The sequence below is a fragment of the Corvus kubaryi genome, unplaced genomic scaffold (assembly GCF_017639235.1).
Source record: "Corvus kubaryi isolate FWS band 111438036 unplaced genomic scaffold, C.kubaryi_AGA036_p1.0 133, whole genome shotgun sequence".
Lineage (NCBI taxonomy): Eukaryota > Metazoa > Chordata > Aves > Passeriformes > Corvidae > Corvus > Corvus kubaryi.
The window spans coordinates 29,268,530-29,292,133 of NW_024580667.1; the positions used below are offsets into that span (position 1 = coordinate 29,268,530).

At 39.1% G+C, this 23,604-nt stretch overlaps 1 long non-coding RNA gene across 1 annotated transcript in view; it reads left to right on the forward strand.

Annotated features, from left to right (window-relative positions):
* LOC121670699 overlaps positions 1–23,604 on the forward strand; it is a 39,802-nt gene that overhangs the window by 7,577 nt on the left and 8,621 nt on the right. The window contains exon 2 of the long non-coding RNA XR_006018220.1: positions 49–114. This is a non-coding gene — a long non-coding RNA (uncharacterized LOC121670699). The remainder of the gene's footprint in view (positions 1–48; positions 115–23,604) is intronic.

The window sequence follows — 23,604 nt, forward strand, 5'->3', positions numbered from 1 at the left end:
GCTTCATAAATCTTCTTAATAAAGGCAAGCAAATGACATTTCTTACAGCTGAGAAAGACTACAAACATCTGTGTGTGACTCAAAGAAGCTTGAATCAGAAGAGGCATGCAAAAGGTAAGTTCATCCGTATTTCTTTGTGTTGTAAACATTCACTCCAAACTTTATATATATACACTTTATATATAAAGTGAAGTTGTGTGCTAGTTTTGGCTGGGGTAGAGTTAGTTTTCTTCACAGGGACTAGTATAGGGCTGTGCTTTGGATCTGTGTTGAACACAGGGTTGATAATGTAGAGACAATTCTGTTATTGCTAAGTGGGGCTTCCACAGAGCCAAGACCTTTTCTGGTTTTTTGTACTGCCACACTGGTGAGGAAGCTGGGGGTGCCTTCGAGGTTGGGAGGAGACACAGCCAGGACAGCTGACCCCAGCTGACCAAAGGCATATTCCAGACCATATGACATCATGCTCAGTATACATAGAGGGGTGGAGAAAGAGGAAGAGGGGGATGTTTGGAGTGGTGGTGTTTGTCTTCCCAAGTAACCCTTTTGTGTGATGGGGCCCTGCTATCCTGGAGATGGCTGAACACCTGCCTGCCTATGGGAAGCAGTGAATCAATTCCTTGTTTTGCATTGCTTAAATACGCAGATTTCCGTATTAAACTGTCTTCATCTAAACCCACGAGTTTTCTGTCTTTTACCCTTTCCATTCTTTCCCCCATCCCACTGATGGGGGAGAGAGTGAGTGGCTGAGTGGGGCTTGGTTGCCAGCTGGGGTTAAACCATGGCAAGTTCTCACTTAGATTCTGCCTGCTCTTCCTTTTCATTGAGTCACTGAGACAGCAAGCCAAAAAAACTCACTGCATTTGCAGAATGCCTATCCTTGAAATGTGTGATAAGAGAAGTCCTGTTGTCCTGTTTGTCCATGGAGCTGAACAACAGCTGGAAAAATACCAGATTTGGAATTCTAGCTTCACATAGATAACATGCTGGTGGCTTAGGGGAATGATAGCCCAACAGGGTATCAGAATATATATACTTCAAATCTTAATGTACACCTTATCATTGGAAAAATTCTTTGACTGATTGAGAGGTTTTATAACACTTTCAAATTTATCACTGGGTTTGGCTTTTACCCACCTGCTAGGGTGAAATAATCTGTTGTATTATCTGCAACTGTGCATGCCATCTCCCAGATATCTGAGATATATCCCTTATTCATTTCCAGCACAAATGAATTTCCAGAGTTTGTCCCTACTTTTTTTTCAGCAACTTTGAAATATCAGTATCATAATCTGCTCAGAAATAAAAGCAGCTGAATAAATTTGCAACTAATCTTTTGAATAATTTTGGGTTTATTTCTTGTAATTTTCTTGTGTTTAAACCCTGTTCAGCAAGATATCATCAGTTACTTAGCATTTACATCAGGATCAGGCTTCTTTCTTCAGGATGTTATAGGAAATTTAAGATGCTATTTCTATTCTTTGGATAAAGATCAGCCTCTTCAGACAGAGTTTCAGTTCCTGTCTCAAGCATTTTTCAGTTAGGGAAACCAGCCTGTACGAAAAGTTCCATACATCCCCAGTAAGATGCAATTTGTTCCTAAATGCTCTCCAACACTAAAACCGCTGGTATCTGCTGATGTCACCGCTACCAGAATGATGGAGACACTGAAATTGCTGAACCTGACTGAGCACATCCACCTTCCAAACTGATTTACACAGAAAGATATGATGTGCTTGGGAAAACACAAAAGTTAGCTTACTTGGTGAAAAACAAGTTTAAAAAAAAAATCCCTTCTTTTTCTTTGTCTTCAGTTAGGCAAGATTTAGACTATATTGCTTTACACCTTGAAATTCTTCATCTTCTTTGCAATCCACTAAATCACTACTCTGTCAGCAGAACTTGTGCAGGCTTGAAAGACAGAAACACAGCCAACACTCTCCGAAAAATGGAAATTTTTATGTGGCCTCTGAGTTTTGCAGCATTCTGTTTTTTCTTTTATTTGAAGAACATAAAATTAAGAATCGTCTAGATGCATTAGTGGAAGAAGATGGAGCTGAATAAAAATAATGCAGTGATAATTTGGATAACTGATTCTGCTAAGTAAAAATCCTCTGTCACAAGATGCTCTAACAAAGAAATTATTGAAGTCTGACTAACAGGAATGACAGTCAAGTCAGAGACATCCCAGGCTTTGGGTCTCACAGAGTGTCTGGCTTTTCTTTTCTAAGTGAAAGAACAGCCTGGAGTCAGACACGGATGGAAGGAAGAAAGAGGGGATAAAAGTCAGTGAAGAGACTTGGCAAGTCTCAGACAAATGGCAAGGCAGTCTAAGATGTTCTCTGATATGAAAACACTGCCACACAGAATGATGAAAACACATAGCAAAATTTACAAGTGAAGGAAAGAAAGTTTGCTGTGCTTCAGAGAGCTGGGGGACGAGGGCAGAGTGAGCAGAACTAGATGAAGAAAATCCAAAACAGCAACAAACGGGCCTCCTGGAGAGTGTTTTTGCAGCCAGGGAGGGAGGACTGGTTCCCCAGCGGACCAGTCTTCAGCCCTGTCAGCAGCAAGTGGATGGACATCCGTTCCTACAGATGCACCATAGGAGGTCATTCTCTCCTCCAGAGTCAGGAAGTTCAAAAAGTCTTTCCCTTTTCACATCTGTTTTCCTGTTTTCCTAAATTAGTAAAAAAAAGATAGGGAGGCTATGTTTCTCCTGCTACAGACACCTTCCTTTACAGCTGTTTCTCTTTGTAACAGAGATAATTGTACTATATTACCTACAAAACACTGCTTATGCCAATGCTAAAGGTAACTGTGATTGCTCACGTGACGTCTGGTTTTAACTGCCTTTTGTTTCTTGCTTTGCTAAATTGTTTCAGTTTCTTCTAAGCTTGTTGATAAGGCTTCTGAAAGGCCCAAATAATGATAACCCCCACATGAATAAGAGTTTTTGCTAGTAAATGTGGTAAGTGGAGTAAGGGGACCTGGTTGCTAACTATGTCTTTGGATAGCAGTATTGTTTCAGGCACCTGATCTAAATTGTGGAACGTTAAAAGGAAAAGAAAAGAAGAGCGAAAAAAGGAAAAAGGAGAAATCCACTGGTCTTTGAAAGATCTTACACACCATGGAAAGGAAAATGTAAAAAAAGCCATTTTTCTGCTTTCCAGCCTACCTTTCAAGTATTTCAGCTACAGATTGTGCTTGATCTCCAGCTGCTCTCGACACAACATGGAAGAGTTATTTCTAATTCAACTGTCCTTAGAGGCAATAACGATTTTTTCCTGAAAATCTCACGTCTCCCTTCTTCACTGAATTTCTCTGCAGCATTCCCCACTGCATGACAGGTCCGCAATTATCATTCTTGAAAACTATTATTTAAAAAGTTCCAGTTTGCTCCTGAAGCTGTTAAAAGGTCTGAATTATAGGACCTGCAGCAAGAGAGCACCAGAGAACATTTCTGACAGTGTGCGGCCAATCGTGAATCGCATTTCAGCTTGATGGAAATGCTCAGACATTGCACCCCATTCAAATGATGTGCTGGTCCCTTAATCTAAAATTTTCTTTTTAATTTTTTTTTTTTTTTTTTTTTTTTTTTTTTTTTTTTTTTTTTTTTTAAAAATATTTTTTTTTTTTTTTTTTTTTTTTTTTTTTTTTTTTTTTTTTTTTTTTAGTTTCCCAATCATTTTTTTTTCTTTTAGAATTATGACCTGGCAGTACAAGAATTCAGGGTGACAGAATAGGAGGAAATACTTTCTTCTTCTCTTTTAAGGGATGCAGGAAAATTCAAAAAAGTTTAGTTCAAAGAAGATGTTGCCAAAGAAGAGATTGTTCATTGAGATGAAAAAATGATAGGCAATTTCAGATATGAAATAAATCTTTAATAGCCACTTTAGGACATAACATTGCTGGTAACATAAAGAATTCTTTCAGGATAACTTGCATTCTACAGAAAAGATAGACAAAGGATACAAAGGTTCAAGAGCAATTACTCAGCATGAGGAAATATAGAAAACAATGCTGAAGAACAGTAATGTCAGCAATGGCTTGACACAATAAACAGTGAGAGTGAAATCTTGTAGATTTGAAGATGGATAGAAGTCATCAGGAAGTTAGCAGCACTTGAAGATATCATACAGATTCGAAAGTCTGGGTTTCCCATCACCTCTGTTCCTTTTGTTCCCTCTACTAAGCTTATGAACCACATAAGCTCTTTATGTTGACTCTGAAGGCTGAAGAATCTCCCCTTAGGAAATACACACGTTCCCTGTTGCCAACAAGTAGCTGCACCCATAAGAAGCTCAAGGACTTAGATGCTCAAAACCCTTGCTTGATCCTTTGGGACACATCTAGGATTACTTTAGAAATGCAGTGGGAAGCTTTATAAGTGGGTTTGCAGATGACTCCACAAACTTTCCTGCTCTTGTCCCAAAAGAGTTCTCTAAAACTTAACTGAAGATAAGGTTGGAACAGGGTATTACTAAAACATGCAGAAGGAAAATGACTTTTCCTCATGTAATGCCCAGTTACCCAAAGCATATAAATAACTAAAGAGCACTCAGGCAGATACACGGCTGTAAAGTAGGAGCTGAAAAGATCTATTGACCCCATCTGACATGCTTTGCAAAGCACAGCTACAGCTGAGCCGAGTGGTGCCATTCAAAGGTGGCTGATAAGAGGTAGCACAGCAGTCCTGAGGGGAACACACTTTGTGAACACAGACAGTGATTATGCTGAAAAAATTAACACCTCTAATCAAGCAGAGGATGCAAGGTCCAAAACGCTGATCTTGTTCTCTTTATTGAAGAGAAATAAGCTGTTCTTTTATCCTAAACACTGTATCAGCCTGATGTTCACAGTGCTACAAGTCACGAAGCTCTCATTTTTTCACAATCCACTCTGAACACACCAAACTGTGCACAGTATGAGCTGATAAAGCTTGACTTGAGCATTTTTTCTGAATGTAAATTGCCATAGGCTTTAAAGGATTCCAGATCTCCCTCGGGTAGCTACAAACTATTTTTAAAATGGATTTGATAACACATCTGTTTTAAAAGTCAATTTGAAACAGAGTATGTCTGTGTGCTAATGGCAGTAAATGGGATTGTGAAACATATGCTTCAGGCCTTTTAAAAAAAAAATGCAAGAATGTAAGGACACAAATAATAAAATAATAGTAATTCTAATTCGCTCCATATTCCAGTCATTGTCCATACACATCCAAGTGTATGGACATCACAACAGAGTCATACTTGGCAGCTGTCTTTAAGTCAGCTTTGATGAAAACTGCAACTGAATTCCATGCTAACAGCAGCCAGGGCATAACATGGGGGCAGGGAGGCCTTCCATCTGGAAAAGGTTATAAAAGCTATTTTGTATGTGGATATAAACATAAATACATACATCTGTACATACTTTTTACATATTTACATATATGTAGGTATACATACACGCTTTTTGGACAAGATGCCTGCAGAAGATTTTTTACTTACCAGCAGAGTGTCATAGTACCAGCTCAGCCACTTGTATATTCCCACCTTGGAATGTCTCTTCTCTGATCTGAGCTCTCAGAGGGCACAAAGCATCCTCTGGGGGACAGAGATGCCTCTAAGAATAAGGTAAGGCAGCGTATTAGGGAGCTTTCCCATCTCCAAGGCAGACAGCAACTATGTGAGGAAACCCACTACCTACAGAGGGCAGGAGTGCGAGCCCCCCAGACTGCCAGTCCTGTGAGATTAGAACTATCTAATTAAAAGAGAAGCCTTGGTGGGGGAGGAGGCAGGATGGTACCACCACAGAAATGAAGAGTAAACAGATCTGTGCACTTTAAAATATGGTGGCAAAACTTCCATTATTTTTAATAGGGCCAAGGATTTACCACCTTTATAAAACCAACATGTCTAAAGTATTTGCCCACAGGCTGTCTCAGCACTGGATGAAGGAGCAAGCAGCAGTCTCCCACAGGTATTACTTCTCTGCCCTTGAACAGCAACTGGGACATGTGGAAATGGCAATTTTTGTTGGTGATTGATTCTGGCTCCAGAACCATTCATGTCTCCTTTCTCTGTCAGCATCTGCAATCACAGTTTGCCAAGAACAAGTCTCACAAAAAAAAAAAAAAAAAAAAAAAAAAAAAAAATTACCTTTTCTCAAATTAAAAAAACAAATCTAAAGAACAAAGGAAAAAGAGAAAAGGGCACTTTGGAGTATCTTAGAGAATTAAATTGTCACATTTAGTCAGAATCATTTATCTCATCAAAAATATCTACCTCTACTCGTCACTTTGTTCTCTTTTTATGCCATTTCTACAAAACTATGCTACAAATTAGTGGGCTTAAAATGACTGTTTCAGTCAATGTTATATGGAACTGTATGACGCAGTCAGAAAATAAAAGACTCTATACCACTTTGCCATTTTCTTGGAAAAGAAAGCAAAACAAAGCTGTGATTTTATTTTTTTTTCACATCAAATGCTGTAAGTGTTTGAGATAGGGGTAAAACTAACTTGTTGAAAATGTTATCTCTGCCCTCACATGCTGGATTCTTGCTAGGTCTGTAGGTCTGGCAACTCCTTAGGCACTTTCCAACTTGGCTAGAAAATTCCTAGAGAGATTATTTTGACTTGTTTAGAATTCCTTAGAACTTACCATTGTGCAGAGATGGACATCTATTCTCTAGTCTAAACGTTCCTTACATTGTAGACTAAGAATATTAGGAACCTGAGTGCTGTCTATGTTTGTCACTAAGGCATTAGAAGTGGTCAGAAGTATAGCTCTTGCTATAGTTGCAATGGCAGCATTTAAGTGGTAATAGGAACATTTCCATAAAGAACCAAATCCTTCCTTTCTTTCCTGACACAGAATTTAAATAAAAACTGTGTTGCTAAAACTTCAATGTCAAGGTGCCTAACAGAGTTTGTGCTCCATCACAGGGCGTCAGGGGCAGGAGAGTAAAAATGCCTCCACTTGCGAAGCGTGAGGGGCTCAAGACTGGCAGCACCCCAAAGTGTGGGCTGTAGAAGTGTGGTACCACAAGCTACCTCTTACTGTCAATACAGGAGAATTATTAAAAGAACCTGATCTCAACCAATCAGACAGGTGGTTATGAAACCATGTGGTAAAACAGGAAAATATCCCTGTAGGCAAAGCTGTCAAGGCTACAAATATCTAAAAGTAAAATTGGTATAAATAATTATCTGGAACCAATGAGGCAAGAAAGACAAATACTGTCAAGAGAGAATAACATACAAATTTAAAGCCCAGGCTGCAGGGAGATACATGAAAGCCAACCATTGTTATAAAGTACAAGATAAGAGGAACAATGCTGTGGTGATTCTTTTCAGTAGAAAAACAGTAGTCTTAAAAACAGTTAATCAAGCCCAGAATATTCATACACTGTAAGTTAATCTAACTTTGCTTCTCAAGTGTTCTTGCTTTCCATTTTGAACACAACTGAAGAAGATGAATATGTAGATTAATCTCATCATGGAATTAATTTTCATCATAGCTGCTGAATATTTGTACACAAATACCATATTGCTGCAACACATCCTACACTATCAATTTGATACTGTGAATCCATGTGATACTGTTGATACTGTGAATGCCTCTTCGGAATGGATTAGTGAAAACTTTTAAAAGGTTTGTACTCTGATGTCAAATGATGCACACAAATATTTCTAAAGGGAATGCAAGAGACCACAAAAGTGGGGTTATCTGAGCTTCTCATTCTAATTTTTTCTGGCTTATAAAACCTTTGCCACTGCACACGCCTTTGGGACTGTGGTTACCTAATGGGGCCAAACCTTTCCTACCTTTGTCTCTCCTGACAAGCTGAAGAGACATCCTGTCCCTTCCTGACAGACACAGGAGTCACTCAGAACAAGCTCCCACTCTTTTTTCTCCCCTCTCCTGCCTTTCTTTTCCTCCACCTGAGATGAAGCATTTTTGCCTAATTCTTAATCCCAGCACAGGTCCCAGTTTGTTATTTCTGATAAACTTCTTTGGCATTATGGGACTTCTTCCCACCTCGCTTCCAGACTGCTTCTCCTGTGATCCGAACCACAGGCAGAGTGCAGTGACCATCACCTCCCCACAACCCCAGGGGCCATGTCTTCCTTGTGCCCTCCCAACATTTGCTGTTGCTGTGCTGAAATTACTATAATCCCTGCAATTACCTGGACATCAGACAGCAATAAACTCCTGGATTTATTGCTATAATCAAAATTGCTCCTACCAGTATATATTGAAAGAAGATACTCATGAGGTGGGGGCCAAGGCCTTTAGCACCCATTCACACGAAATTCAGGAGTTACAGCAAATGGAACAAGGGCAAAAAAATCTCTTCTTCCTTGCTGAGATTTCATGAGTAGGGAAGGCAAATATTTTCTCTTCCCCATATCTCAGCAAGATGTTGCCATAGGCATTTGGCTTCCAAGAATAACCAAACTTAGAAGACCAAGAAGATGCTGGAGGTCAAAGGTTTTTCTCTGAGGAAAGCAACTCTGCCAAGGAAGAGCAAGTGTCAGACTTCTCAGCTGCCAGTGCCAGTGCCACTTTGACCCTGTACCAGGATTCTCCTTTTAGTCTCAGCTTCAGATCCACCCCACAATATGCTGCATTGCATTGCAACTAAATATGCATGCATACATAGTCCAGAGTTATACTTTAAAAAAAACCAAACAAGTTAATTCATTACCAACTCACTCCTGCTAATGCTGTTTTGGTTGAAATTTGGTTACATTAATTTCTTCTTACCCGTTCTCCCATGCCTTCCCTCTTACTGCATAAGCCTTTATTTTTCCCTTTAGTGCTCAACTTGTTTGCACACCATTGTAAAATGCTTAAACATTGCGTCTTGCCATCACAGTCAAAATACACTTTCATGCTGCTGTGGACCACACTGATTTAGAGAACTTACGTATTAAACAACCCACTATTAATTATATCTTAATTAGTGCGTTTATAATTAATAGGCATCCCAGACCGCTGCTAGGACTGTGGTTGTGTTGTTTGCCTGTCCTTAACATTGTTTTCTGATGAAACTTCTTTGATTTTGTATTATCATGAGACACGAAGACTTTCTTATTTTAAGTACCATTGCATAATTTCTATCTTACAAGGTAGCAATGCTGCATTTATTGTTTAAACCTTATGTGTACTAACACAAATAGATTTTCTAATTTTTAAACCTGTCTTTGGAGGAAAGTGACAAGCATATGAAAATAACAGTGTGACAAATTTTTAGTGTAAAAGTGTACACTTCTATAGACAATGGCAGGAACGTGAATAATGGCGTCATACCTGCCGCCACTCAGTAGTCAAAGTGTGACACCCTGGTTTGTAAAGTATAGCATCCTCATTTTTCTGTCTGGGATTTCTTGGACAGAAAAATATGTGCTATGTGGGTGCCATGGATTTTTTGCAAGGGCATGTAGTGACAGGACAAGGGAAAATGGCTTTAAACTGAAAGAGAGTAGGTTTAGTTTGGCTATTAGCAAAAAGTCTTTGCTGGGAAGGTGGTGAGACAGTGGAACAAATTGCCCAGAGAAGTTCTGGATGCCCCATCCCTGGAAGTGTTCAAGGCCAGGTTGGATGGGGCTTTGAGTGGAAGGTGTCCCTGCCCATTGCAGGGAGGTTGGAACTAGATGGTCTTTAAGGTTCCTTTAAACCCAAACCATTCTGTGATTCTATGATATAATGAAGAGTTGAACAGACAATACCAGAAAACTGCCCAAAATTTTCTTTTTTCTCAAACTTAGGAGAGAAATAGAAAAAAAATGTCAAGAGTTATAGATTACTTGTAAAAGCAGGATCATCTTTTCTCTTCCCTCCCCAAAAGGAAACAGGTATTAAATATGCATGCTTTTTACACAATTTACCTTGAGTAGATACCTTAGACATCAAAAAAAAAAAAAGACAAAGAATAAGCAAATAACAAAATGGTCCAATTTTCACCCTCAAGAAGCCTGTAAACATATGGGAGAAAAAGCAGAATAAATACCAGAAAAGATAATAAAAAGACAGATGGAAAAGAATAAGAAACTAGGTGAAGTTAAGCAAAAATAGAAGTCTAGGAGATAAAATAAAAGGATAAAAACAGAAGGCAGAAATGGGAAACATACACAGAGAAAACAAAAAGAAAAATAATTAAAAAGTAGTAAAAGTAGGAGGATTCTAGTGAGACCAAATGATCATGGATCTGAGGCAAAAGAGTCTCAGGGAAAGAATAATGACAGAAAGTCATATTGCTTTAATCATGCTATATGGTTGCACTAGCAAAACTTCCCAAGCATTGACTCAGCAGTGTAGATCTTAATGTGTTTGTATCAGTAGAGCATATTCATAAAAGAAATGGAAAATCTGCAGGGCAGGAATACAGCTAATAGCCACAAAAGCAAAGCAACAGTCAGGTTGGAAGAGATAAGGAATTGCAACAGTAGACACAGAGCAGCTTTTAATGGAGCCTCAAGTTGTATTGCAGAAAGGTTTCAATTCTACAATTGAACAATAGATTCAGCTTTCAAACAAAAGTTTCCAGTCCCTGCATGGATCCTCTCATGCTGAGACACCTCAGATACAGACTTTGACTGCATACTTTCCGGTAAAAGGATATTTTGTCCTTTGCAGAGGACAAAATTGTCAGTTTATGCAATTTAATTTCCTCTTCACACACACAGTCACGGTTCTGAGAGAAGACTTAAAGCTTTGGGCTTCTAACTTCAGTCCTCTTCATTGTACGTAAGCTCAGGTCCAAGGCAGGTGGCAGAAATATCCACCTGCACACTGTGTAGGGGTCCGCCACAGTCAGTGCTGGACTCTGGGGACATAACCTGATATTTGCATATTTTGAACACCTTTCAAATGCAGTTATGAATCACATCAAAGAGAACAAGACTGCTGTACTGAGGGGGTTTGCACCCAGCGTGCCAACATAAAGGAGCCCAGAGGTCTAGGCTGCAACCCCTCTGTAAAGTAGCACACACAAAAAGGAGGGGACGAGCTCCTCATCTGAGGGAGCAGTCTTCTCTGAGGCAGGTGTAAGGACACGCAGGCGGAGAAGAAAAGAGGGGACTCTCCATATGGATTACATGCTGAGATTTACCCCCTGAAAAGGACCAGGATGAAGACCCCAATTTTTGCCATCATTCAGGGATTTTATAGTGGGGATAGGGAAGGCGGGGAAAGGGATTACAGCCAATGAGATGAGGGCAAGTAGGCGGGGTTAGCAGTGAGGGAACCAATGGGAATAACACATAGGAGGGACTTGGGGAATGAACCAATGGGGTGTCAAGTACCGCAGAACTTTCTAGAACTAATACATATTAACTAAGGGAAATTAATATACACAGATATACATAAAACTGGGAGGGGAAAACAATCATCAGGAAACATGTAAATCATAGAACTGTGGAACTGTGGGTTCTCATCCGAGTGAGCTGCTTTAGACCTCGGTGCCTGTAGCGGGTTCAGTTCATTTAGGAAGAGGAGCCTCTCTTGCTCATACTATGGAGATATTATCACAATGAGATAACTGCCCGGGTTGGTTCTCTGCTCGCATCATGTGGGAGTCCCCACGACTTGCAGCTTTTCCCACAACTGCTTTCGAGGGTCCACTCTTGAGCTACTGGGGTACAATTTTAAGGTTGAGCCGTTCAGAAACAAAAGTTCTCTTCACCCATCTCTGGGAGCATTTTCATCTCTGAGAACAGAGGCTCTCCGCCTTCCCTGGGAGAAAAAGGGTCCTCATCATCTTCACCTCTAGCACTATCTCTGGGAGCATCTCTAGGAACACAGGTCTTTCTCCTTCCAATTTGGAGCCAGAGTCCTCATCACTTCCATCTCTCCCTGTTCAAACTTCTCATCAAATCACAGCTGCTTCAGCATTTGTTTATTCCAGCACAGGGTGCTCCTGCTCACAAGTGCAGTTTGAACGCTCCACCCCCCCATGCTTTGATGAAATTACAATGGGTACTCTGATATATCATAGTCTATCACCACCATAGCTTTACAACAGATTTTCAGCTTCAAGTATCTCCTCTTTCTCCTCCCTCAGGTTTTCAGCTCTTCACAGCACTAAAAGGGTTAATCTCACCAGGGTCTTTCAGCTGGAATTTCACCTATCGCTGTTGGTCACATGATCTTTGCCAGGCAGGGGGGCAGCTTCGGCTGAATCTTCACCTTCAGCCACACTGGAGAGGGGAAGTGGCCCATCTGCACGTAGCAGGGCTGGGGGGGGCCGCAGGTGGAACAGGGCTGCATGGCTCCAGGATGGCTGTGGCCGGTCCAGCCCAAGCAGGGCCTGGCCCGGGGCCCTGCGGACCCCATACGGGCCCTGCAGCTAAATGTTGCTGCATCGGAAATGAGACAGAGCTCCCCCAGGCTTTGTCCATTCTTAAATGTGGACCACAGAGGCGGTCAAAATTTTAAGTGGCTTAAAAGTTTGTCAATATTCAAACTGGCCAGCTGATAGGTTCTGCCAGGTCACAGAGGAAGCTGTAAGCACCTCTTTGCAGGAAAATCCGGAGCTATGCTTGCTAACCCATGACAGTGTCTGACCACGAAGCTTAGTGTTGGTGGGATCTTCAGTGGTCAGAGTGGCTGGAGCTACTTGCACCACCACACTGTACAAACTAACCCTCCTTTCTCTTGAGTTTCATACCAATTACACTGCATTTGAGGCACCATGGATATCAGCTGACTGAACCAGTGCTTGGATGCCAAGGGCATCTCAGTAGATCTGATAAGCCCGATAATTCATGCACAGATGGACAGCAGTAACTGTTATGTTCATCCCTTCCTACTACTACTACTATTTTTGCAGCTGGTTTGCTTTCTTAGATAGAGGATAATAAAGATCCACATGATAGAGACCAGAGTCTCTATTATTAGTATGTAAAAGCAAACTTCATTAATGTTTACTGACAGCACAACTACTTAAGTGATTCAGTCTGGTGTCCTTTAGTCACAGACTCTTGAGGGCTGAAGCTTTCTACATAGCAGCAGGGACCACTTCCACAATAAACACTGATGCTCAGTTAATCCAAGTTCTAATTAATTGGTTTTCTTCTACTGTGTATTCACATTTAAAAGAGATTTTTATATCAGTTTATCACATTTAACAAACCAGCACAAAGCAGAGTTAGAACTGTTGTAATTATTGTATCCTTTTTCGTACCAAATGGATAGAGAGCATCAGTTTTATTTCTAGTGTGAGCAGGTGCATCATCACAGAAACCAGTCTTGAGCCAGGAATCTGGACCAAGATCCTTGGTAGGTCAGTCTTAAAGGTGACAGGGCTACACTTCACTATGTTATGTATTAATGAACCCAGGCCAGCAGAGCCAGAGAGGTCTCTATATTACAGAAATTTCCACGACAAAGCATAATCAGTGAAGTTAAGCTCATTAATAACAGAGCCAAGTGTATGTCAATGCAGTAGCAAGCAAACTTAATTATTAGAGAAGAGATACTTGATGGAGAGAGATTTTTGCCTCCATCAGCTTACTAAGCAGCTTCTTTCTCAGAGATGTGGATAGAAGGAGAGCTACATCTCCTTTGCTTTTTCTTGAAAATATTTGCTTTATAACACAGGCACAATAGATTTGCCAGCCAGGGTTTCTCTGGGCAGAAAATACAGGATGATCTTTCTGTGTTTTGGGTCACAGAAGTGTTACCATTAAGTGTGACAAAGGTAACCTCTAAGTAGACCTTTATGTGTCAGCTTTCTCTGACCCCTCTTGTGAGTTGTCTATAGATGTATATGCCATCAGTCCCTTTATGTTACTATACTGGCTTGCATATTCCATCAAAAGAGCTTCTCGGTTTCTAGAAAAGGAACTAAATTTCAATTTCAGTTCACGTCTGAGGTCTCCAAGTATAGTGTAATTTAACATTAACACAAAGCTACAACATTTCCAAAGCTACTGACTTACAGGATCCTTTCTTTAGGAGACATTAAAGAGGCACCTGTTTATTCTGTATGCTGTATATGTGAGAAAGCTGCTGGAAGACTTGGGAGGGTTTCTCCTCCTCTGAAATAGACAAGAGGAATCAAAAAACCTTCCTACATGGGGAGAAAAAGAGCAGTTACCAAAAATTTTCAACAGGACCACTTCAGGGTTTCATCTAAAAACACTGAACAACAAAACATTCTAGCTTGATCAGAAGAGTTAGAATTAGAATTAATAGGAACCATAATATCTCTTCAAAGGAGAATGTCACTGAGGTAGGGACTGCACTAAATTTGATCAGAAGAGTTAGAATTAGAATTAATAGGAACCATAATATCTCTTCAAAGGAGAATGTCACTGAGGTAGGGACTGCACTAAATTCTGTGCAAGGAAAGTACTACCTGAAGACTCATAGTCATCTGTGCATATTACACTTGCTAGACTTGTTTCCAGACCTGACATGGGCAGAGGCTATGGACCATCCGTATACCACAGGATTCTCTCTTTCCTGCGCACCTCCTCGGTTTTATCTGTCATTTACACTGCCCTGTTCCTAAATGCATGCACAGAAACAGAGACAACTATGCACAAAATTTAATGGGTGACAAGAAAATGCTTTGCACAACCACCTACGCTTGCACAAAAACATTATTAAACCCCACCTAACAGTGTTTGCAATGACATAAACGACTGCAAGGTACCCTGCAGGCTTTTTGGTTGTAGCTCAGTTACTCTTTCCCTTCCATATCAGTTGCAGCAGGAGAGAAATTGCCTTACAAGACACTTGCTGACAGTTGCTTACAACCATGAAGCCCCATCCCATTCCCACTGGCCTCTATGACTACACCAACAACAGAGAGCAGGTCCTTCCAGCACGCAAAATGATGCAAATAATTTCTTTCCAGGAAGCAGAGATAGTTGTGCAGCCAGGAGTTTGTTGGTGCTTCCCTTGCATCTGTCTTCTCCAGAGAGCTTTCTTCATGTTCATTGTTTTTTGCTTTTGGTCCTGTGATGGCCCCCTTGGCTGCCCTGAGCAAATGTTTTCAGTTGTCATCGAAGGCAATGACTAACTACAAAGTTCCCACAAAACAGAACAACTCACTGTGAAATGAAGCTGCTCTAGGAAGCCACTGGGAACTGGGACCCACAGGATGGTTAAAGGGAGGTATTATTTTCATGCTATCAGTCAGAATTGGTTCTTGAACAGCCCACCAATAACAAAGTCCTACTTCTTGCTCCATTTCACCCCTGGAGAATTCATTGCACAGTCCTAAATCAAGTCTTCTGTGAGGAGAAGCCATCAAAATACAGGTGCAGACATGTCTCATGTCAGAATCAATGCCTCCATCCTCAGGGGTAAGTTTGGCTCATGAGCAAGGCTGAAGACATCCCCTCTCCTTTCATTTCCTTCCTTGAGCTTTGTCATCCTTCAGTTACCAAAGTAAGTATCACTGCTGTGCTGTTTGAAGCAGCTCTGAGTAATTCATCTCCCCAAGACATAATGATGATAACGCAACAGAAGTGAAAAGCTCACACCCAGGTGCCAGGCACCAAATAACCAGAAATGTAGAAAAGAGAGCAGGTCTGACTCTAACTGCCCTGTTTAATGGCATGGAGATTGGAAACTCTCATTTCTCATCTGCTGCATAAAATCTCTTGCCATCCCTTGCCTGTATCATCCTCTGAATTGTAATACAGGACACAGCATCTTCAGAGCTGCTTACCTCCTGCCATTATGAGACCTTTTTCTTTTAAGCATATTGAAGAGCTAAATATGATTTATGGTACACAAAATGCTTTGCTTAGCCTTATAGAAGTGAAAACTGTATGAATCTCTTTATGTTCTATCACTAAGATGTGTTTAGCATTCCACAATCAAATGTAATGCAAGTTGGCATCAGTTTTACTAAGAATAATAAGCCAAAACATAATGTGATTACATAAAAACTGTTGTTGACAGCCTGTTTACAAAATCGAGGACTTTAATGCAGATTTTGTTTTAGCACAAAACCTATTAACTAAATAAGAATACCATCTTCATCAGACAGCCTGTTATCCTCATTTGCACTTTTTTTGAGAAGTCTAACTTTCTCAGACACCCTGAAACCTGGCTCACTCACTGTCCTCACTGCCACTAATCCCATGGATTTCTGAAGATTTTATGAAAGCTTTTTTACGAATAAATATGGATGTTCTTCCCAATTCTCAGTACAGATAGGTTTATATTATCAAATGCTTGCCCTTTGGGAACACATCATTTTATAAACCTCCAAGTTTGGATTTGCATATACAAACAGGGCAATTAGATAAACATTTCTGTAGTTCAGCACCTTTTCAGGGACAAACCCATTCCTTTTCTCCAAGTTATGAAGGTCAGAGTAATAGAACCAAGATAAATAAACTTAAATATTCAATCTAAGCCCCAGTTCAGGAAAGCAGTTAAGCAAGGGTTTCACCATACAAGAACACAGATGCCTTTTTAGAAACAAAATATCATTTAAATATTTATATATAAAAATGTTTTCCCGAATCAAGGACTTTCTCTGAAGAACATATGCTTAATACATCAGGTAGGGAGGAGATGTTTCACATGAACCTACCTGAGCTTTGTATGAGGTCCAGTTTTCTGTGATATCTTTATTAATCGTTATAACAGAAAAAAAAATAGACATTTGAAATCCAAGAAGTACTTATGCAGGGAACAGTGCACACAGAGAATAAAAGCAGCCATTTATCACAAAGGAACAAACGTAAGGTTGGTTGTGTAACTTTTATTTGGGTGTTCTCCCTCTTCTGAGTGTAGGCCTTGCAAACTCTTTCAATATTAGTGTATGCAGTAAGTATAGACATTGTCTACATATATCTATCAATAGAAAAATTTGTTGATGGGTTAATTCTTAATTTTTTTCCTGTGCAGAGATGCCAAGTTTGACAGATACTTTACAAGGGCAGCAAAATAGAAGACAAATCGTGCCTAATTTGGACCACAGAAAATTCATCCAAAATTTAATTATATTAGGGGAAATTTACTGTAAAGGTTTTAAAAACTCTTATAACAAATGCCAAATCTAAAATATAAATATTTACAAATTTAAATATTTAAAAATCTCCTGTCTGTTTGTATGCGTATATATAACAGATGTTCTCTGGATTTTGTTGCTATCTAAAATTGTTTATAGCAATTAAAATGCAAAATATATTTCAATTTTCTGTAAATATAGAATATTTATATTAATTTGGAGTGCTTATCTAGAAACAAATTTCGAGTTCTAACCTGCTTTGGAGAAAACCTAACCACCTACTTATTTTTCCAGTCTGACAGTGGAAATAAGAACACTGGAAGTATTTTATTGCAAGAGAAAGGATTGTGTGATTATGTGTTTAATATTCATCTTCCCTTAATCTTGTTCTTGACAAGCATCTTGAACTGTCAAGTGGCCTTATTTACTGACAACACTGAAAACTGTGCCTATAATGACAATATTTATTATCTGGAATATATCTTGACAAGATTTCTCTTGCAGTCACCATGTATGTTGTGCTTGTGCATACCTGATATCATATATAGCGGTTAACAGGTCTTTGAGCTCAAGCACATTATATTTGGACTTTTCATTGACTTCAGCTGGTATGGTACAAAACCTCAGCATACATTATTCATATCTTTCTTCAGCCTGACATTAATATTTCTTCCCATTTTCACAAAGTCAAGACAGAAAAATTTCTTCACATAAATTTTTGCCAGTCAAGTCACACTGCTTGGGGCCAGAGCTGGTGGATCTACAAGCGAACATTTTGCTCAGAGGTCAGAGTATTTGCCCACATTAATCTCCCAAGTTGTTTTTCCAACCAGATCTTAAAAATAAACAGTTGTGTGTTTCCTGAGATCATGGACTGATCTCTGCCTATGGAAATGCACATATCTGTAAGTCAGGGAATGTATGAATTAGATTTCATTACTCATAGCTTTAACCACCACTAAAAATCTGGATCAAAATTGAATAATTTATGTGCTATAATCAAACTAGCAGCACAAAGTTTGATATATTTCTATCTAGCTGGTAAGTTGATCCTTATTTATAAAACCTTAAAAAATATATATGTACTCCACAGGTTTCCTTTTCTTAGGCGCTCTGGTAGTTTAAGAAATGAATACACTGGCTCTAATTGCAGCCATTTGAGTTCAAAAGTGAATTCAGGAAAGACAAAGGGAAACAAAACATCCCAAACCATTAACACTTCTGAGTCAGAGGAGAATCTTAAGTTTTCAATTTATGTTCATGAGCCCCAGCACTGTCAGATTTGGTGTGATTTTTTTACTTCAGTGTCTGTAATGGTCTTCATGACCAATGCTTGAAACACACACAAGAGGTTATAGGTGGAAAGTACAATAGGTGTATATATTAAATAGAAGAAGACTATGCACATCACTGACATCAGGAAATAACCCTTTTTCCTACTTTCCTTAACTTGGTTTGTAAGTAACAGGGGGTTTTTCTCCCTCATAAACTTTATTAAGGATAAGTAGACAGAGGCCATCTGGAGAAAAGTGGGGCAGGAAAAACAAGTAAGTTAAGGTTTTGTTTGACAAATAGAGTGTGAATGACGAACAAGGTTTAAAATAGCAGATATTTATGAAAGGAAAAAATCTGGTGAACAATAAATGCAAGAGGAAAGAAGTTGGCATGAAAGGAAGCAGGAAAAAAAGAAAAATCTGTAGCTCCCTGCTGGATTGTGCCTCCTGTTGTAGCACTCTGCAGCAACCTTTCTCCTATTATCTTGTACAGTTAAGCAGCTCATACACCATGGACAAAGCAGTATGTGTTGATTTCTTAAGAATAGCAGCAAGTCTTTTACTCCAGCCAGGATAATAGTAATGATGGCCAAGACCACATCTTGAGAGGGCTTTTTTCCCATTACTGATTCATTAGGCAAAGCTCTAAAAAACCACTGCTAATAAATCACTGCTGCCTATCAAAGTTGCAACAGCAACCTGAAAAGACAAAATAACAGTATGTGGTCAAATTTAAACATAGTGAAAACCCCTTTTGCTTTTTATTATTTTGAGTAGCTCTAGGATATTCCTAATTTTATAATATTCTCCCTAATAAGAAATGTGTGAAGAAAGGTTTATTCTCTCATCCTCTCCCTTTAGAGCATCTATGGAGGAAGATTTTAATCCTCCTCTCAATATATCACCAACACTCGTTGATTTCCAGTTGTCCTTAATAAATCGCTCAGATCTTCACATGCTGACTTCATCTGAGCTGGTTAGCACTTAACTGAATTGCTATGATTTCCTGTCATAAATTCACTTCAGAAATACTAATTTAATGCTTCAGCTATTCCATTTTTTTAAATTTGGTTCCAAATCATTTTCCTAGCATCCCATTTCAACAAACACAGAGGCTTATGCTTAGCATATTTATTTTCTATTTCAGGTGCCACTGATTTTCTGCTGTTTGGAACCTATGAATTCTTTAATGGGAGTTAATGTAGGGAGTAGCCATGTGATAGCTGTTACACTGATGTTTCCATATTTTTATGAGTATCTAAAACAATAGATGGTGTTTGCATATAACTGCATATTTTGCTATGTGTTCAGTGATATTTATTTTGCAAAACCCAAGGCATCCATATAGAAAAAGAGTCTTTAGTAAGGACTTCAGAAAGTTGGATATATTCAGGAAACAAGTATGTGAACAAATCCTTTGACTATAAAAGGTTACACAGAACGCCAGCAACACAGAGGAAAGAGAAGTCTTTTATTCCTGGACCTGTTCCCATATAGTAAATCTAAAATCATGCTAAGTCACTGGAGGAAGTCTGCAGTGCCAGTTGTCTGAAGACAAGTTTTGCACATACTTTGTAAATAACTGACCTTCTGGATGAGACCTTTCTCTTTTTGGGTGCTCAAGCAATTTTCATTTCTAACTATATCTTTTAAATTTGGTTTCTTAGAAATAATACACTTTATTTCAACTTCTATTAAGAAAAACAGAATTGCTTTCTAGGACTAGACTTAGTGTTAATGAAGACATGGTACCAGAAGCTTTAGCATGGCCTAAAACAAGTTGTTATGAGTAGCTATGAAACAATCCATTCAGTTTCCTTTTATAGCTATGATCTGCACTTGGCTTATGCCTCAAAGAAGAAATCATAAGATCTTTTTCAAGACTGGCTGTTTCTGAATTCTACAGTTTAGTTCTATTATTCTAATAGAATTGAGAAACATTTTTTGACTCACACCTCAGTAACATCTTGCTAGCAAGGTGTTCACAAACTCCTTGTGCCATAGAGGAAAACATTTCCAGTTTTAAAACTCATTTTGATTTGACCTGTAGTTACTATAGAGATTAAATATTCAGTAGCTCTTAAAAATATTAAACTACCACAGCATAAGGGGTGTGACCCTTCCATGAAGCTCTAGAGGGAATCAGGTTGGCTCTGCAATGGTCAACGTATTTTTAAATGGTCTAGAGTTTGAAGTAAAAGGTTAAATGTGGAAGTCTAAGGGTTATTCAGAACACCGCTAATAGTAAAGAATTACAAAAAACCCTTGCAAGAGCAAACAACTGGGAAAAATTGTTCTATAATATTCACTGTGGAGAGCTGTAAAGTGATGTAGATAGAGGAGCAAAATTGAGCTTAAATTTACATGCTAAACAAGGTGAACTAATAATTATCACTCAGGAAATGCTGCTTGTTACTGTAAGATGTTCTTCCATAAAAATGCCTAGGTTTATTTGTCAATAACAGTCCAAGAGGTGATCTCAACAATTATCAGGAATAAAATGGAAAATCAGAAGAAATAAGCAGTCTGCTGTGTAAGTCTATGGTGTCTTGGCTAGTGTTTATAGTTCTCACCTTTTCAACTCAAAAAGTTCATAGTGAAACATCAAAGGTGGAAAAAGGGATGAGCAAAGATATGAGAGCATTCCCTTATACCAAGGGAACAAATAGACTGTGACGTCCAGACTAAAAATAGATCTTTAGAATCATGATTTAGAAAAATGATGGCTATGCATTATCCCTTCCCAACCAAAAGATTTGGGAATGGTGTTGGGAGAGGCGTGTCATAAAAATAAATTAGCAAAGGAGAGGTTCAAAGCAAACATCTGGAATAATTTTCCCACAGTGTATATCTGTGAAACTTCTTGATACAAATGTTGAATTCACACAGGTTCAGCAAGGAGCTGGATAAGTTTGTGGAAGGACAATCCATCAGCTGCAGTGTATAAACAGCACAGAGCTGCTGTGTCTCATTCAGGAATCTCTGGGTCACAGAGAACTCAATTTTATGTTGCTGCGCTGTTTGAAAGAGGCGGCTGCTATGCCCCATTGCCAGGGACAGATGCTGGGCTGAGCAGACCCTTTGCCACTCTCAGTGCTATTCTTTGCTAGATAGCTCACTGTTTGGTGAATCTCTAGTATCTCCATGATTCTTTCCTTGCTTTCAGTGGTTACCTTGCTTATCTACTGGAAATGGTTTCTTTTACTGGGTATGGCTGACTGGTAGTGCCTGGTAGTGCTATAATTCATATGTTGCTGTCTTACTGCATTTTACACAGCTCAGAAAGGGCAAACAGATCTCAGAAAATCATATATATATATTCACTATATGTCTTAAAACAAACATCACCAAATAGCCTAATGGGATGTCAATGACAATGAAAAAACTATCCTCTGAGATCAGCCAAAAGCATACTAAAGATAGTACACTACTACGTGACTTATTACTTAACTAATATTTTATTTAGTCATTTAGAGAGATTTCACTGGAAAAATAAACTCTGCTCACTCTTCAGAGTCAATCCATTTTTATGCAATCCTGCACACTAGTTTTGTCAAGGATGTAGCCACTGTAATTGTGCCCTTTTGATGTGCAGATTACATTGATAACTATAATGGAAGGCAATGAAAAGTGTACTTCATTACCTTGAAATTCTCTGAAGCACCTAGGTAATTTTCATTACACTCACATAAAGCTCTGTGTAAACAAACAATTTTATTTTATTTTTATAATTTGCCTTTTCATTTAAGGTCTTAATGAGCTCTTGGCTGTGCAAAAAAAGAAAAAAGATTGTTGAAGGAAGGAAAGTCAGTTTATATGAGAAAATACTTAGCAAAACAATATGTCATTACAAAAAATTTCATTGTAGCAAAATAAACTCAAGTTTGGTTGCCTAAAAGTGTTACCAACATGATTTTGTAGTCCCTGTGCATTACTTGTCTTCTTTTGACAGGACAAGTAACGTAGCAGAAAGAAAATCCCATTTGAGTCCTGTTGATGTAGCACTTTTGAAGCCAGTGAGATCTCTCTTGCACCAAAGTGTTCAGAAGTATTTGGGGGCATGAATGAGTGGAGATCATTTGCTGCATTTCTGTTTTCCTTCTTCCTGCAAACTGTAAATGCAGACATGAATTTTTGTGCCAGCTAGTGTGATTGCATTATTAGCAAAAGTTTGCTCAGAATTTGCAGGAAGGTTTCAGGGGTTTGGTTTTGGTTAATTTTTTATTCCTTAAAAAGCACTATTAAAAATAATTAGCACATTGTTTCATGCGATCATATTCTCATTTTTATACTCCTACATGCCAAGGGTGTTTTAGTGGAACAGAGAAGAAAAAAAAACTTTAAAGTTTTAGCAGAAGCTGATTTTGCATTTTCTAGGGCTTAATACAACAGTTCTTGTGCAATGACTGCACCAAGATTGCCCCACTGTGAGAAATGTTGAGAGCTTTAAAATACCATGTGACAATTTTTCACCAGAGATCAGTGTTAAGTTGATTAAAATAAATGTTCCTTTAATTGAAACAAAATTCCAGTTATTACATAGTAAACTGCTCTTGACATTGAGAGTGAGACAGGCCCAAATTCAATTTCAGAAAAATTGCCCGAAGGAGTGTCTTTCAGGTCATCGTTTATTCTTTGTTTTATTTTGTTGTGTTTTGATCCAGACTTATTGCAGGGATTTGGTGGGTGTTTTGGGTTGGTTTTGGTTTTTTATATATAGATAAAAGGAAGTAGAAGTTATGCTAGTTCTGGGAGAAGATCTTCTGTTCTACAGATGGTCACTGTCAGCACAACCTCGAGGTTTCTCAACAGTGTTGCAAAACTCAGCCCCATCACAGGAGACTTCACTGATCCACGGGGCTGAGCGTGGGTGGGGATGGAAGTTTTGGTGGGAGGTCTTGGGCCAATGGAGACAGCTCTTCCCCTCTGGCTCCACACACTTTCTCTGCTATCACTGAATCTACTTGGAGGGGTGGCAGCCACCCTTGCTTTGAGTGGTTGCTGTGCCTCATTTCCATTGGCCTCTTAATATCACTTTTCACACTTCAAACAAATCCTGGGACACAACCTATATATGAGTAAAACGGTATGCATGATTAATCTCACATCTCATCACTTTTGTGGGAAAGATACTGCTTCTTTTTCACTTACCTGGTTATCTCAAGGACTAAGCAGAAGGAAAAGCCACATTTGATCATCTCTACGGGCTTCCTTTAATTCAGTCTTGGGTTGCACTAACCAGGCTGCCAATTTTTCTGGCTCAAGATAAAACACACCCACCATTAATTCAGGCCAAACCCACCAAGGTTTTGGAAGATGGGCATTTAGCTCTTGAATACCTCACAGGACTTCATAC